The sequence below is a fragment of the Oryctolagus cuniculus genome, chromosome 3, assembly GCF_964237555.1.
Source record: "Oryctolagus cuniculus chromosome 3, mOryCun1.1, whole genome shotgun sequence".
NCBI classification, from domain to species: Eukaryota; Metazoa; Chordata; class Mammalia; order Lagomorpha; family Leporidae; genus Oryctolagus; species Oryctolagus cuniculus.
Window position 1 is genome coordinate 70,980,569 of NC_091434.1, and position 1,352 is coordinate 70,981,920.

General features: G+C 52.0%; 1 pseudogene; it reads right to left on the reverse strand.

Annotated features, from left to right (window-relative positions):
- Positions 1-701: 701 nt before the first annotated feature.
- LOC108176951 (cytochrome c oxidase subunit 6A1, mitochondrial pseudogene) lies at positions 702-1,033 on the reverse strand (annotated as a pseudogene).
- Positions 1,034-1,352: the final 319 nt, after the last annotated feature.

Here is a 1,352-nt window from a genome sequence, read left to right on the forward strand (position 1 = left end):
ACCTGGGTGCCCACCAGCCAATCAGGTTAATTAACCACTCCCCTTTGGAAGTGGGTTAAAAGCCTGGGACAGTGTGGCTTCTCTTCTTCCCCGGCCTCTTGCCAGGAGGGGGCTGGCTGTAGCCCTGTGCCTCCAGGGCACATGCCACGTGCCCTAGGCTTCCTGGCCTGGATGCTCCTCCATGTGGCTGGTTCCTGGTGCTCAGTATGAACCCAGATTTACCCCTCTTTCTTAATAAAGCTCTCACTCTCTTATGCATCTTTCTCACTAAATAAAGCTCTAAATGTACCATGCTGCCTCATTTATCTGTGCTGGTATTTAGAATTCTTCTCTAAATATTAGGCAAGAACCCACTCGGGCTTCCTAATATTGGGGATTTATTAGTAAGCATATGGTGAAATCACATGGCACCCCAAATTCCATTAGCATATGTGGCACCCCAGGTAGCACTTCTGGGGAATCCTGAAGGGCCACATGTTTGTGTAAATTTTAGGGGGTCATGTCCGATTTCAGCCTCCTTTTTTTTTATTTTTACATTTAAGTTATTTATTTAAGCCATCTCCCACCGTAAGCAGAGATGGAAGATCAGTATAATGGTCATCATTTGATTCAGTAAGGAAGGTGAACTTAAGGTCCCATAGACTTTTCTGGTCCACATGCAGAGTGGCGGTCCCTGGTGCCTGTGAGGGTCCAGGTTCTCGTTATTCGGCTTCATAGCCAGTAGGAAGTGGATTCACATGGGGTTATGGAATAGAGTATGGTTCCCATCTCCCCAGGGAAAGGGCTTGGCCCTGATGCGGAGATGGGGGTAGGCGATGAACTCGGCTCTCTCGTGCTCTTTGCGGTGCGACTTCAGGTAGACATTCAGCGTGCTCACGCCCACGCCGGGGAGCGCAACCAAGTAGGTGAGGGCCTTCCACATGCGAGCTGGGCCTTCCTCGCCGGGGGCATCGCTCAACATAGGCTGCCCCACCTGTAGGTGGGACCGACCTAGAAGCCGAGAAACCCTGGACCCAGCTGCCGCCACCACCATTTTCCTCCTGGACCTCTCCTTCTCCTTCCAAGATTTATTTAATTATTTGAAAGGCAGTTACACAGAGAGGCAGAGGCAGAGAGAAAGGTCTTCCATCTGCTGGTTCACTCCCCAGATGGCCGCAACCAGTCCGAAGCCAGGAGCCAGGAACTTCCCCACACAGGTGCAGGGGCCCAAGGACTTGGGCCATCTTCTACTGATTTCCCAGGCCATAGCAGAGAGCTAACTCGGAAGTGGAGCCGCCAAGACTCAAACCAGCACCCATATGGGAAGCCGGCACTGCAGGCAGCAGCTTTACCCACTACACCACAGCACCTGG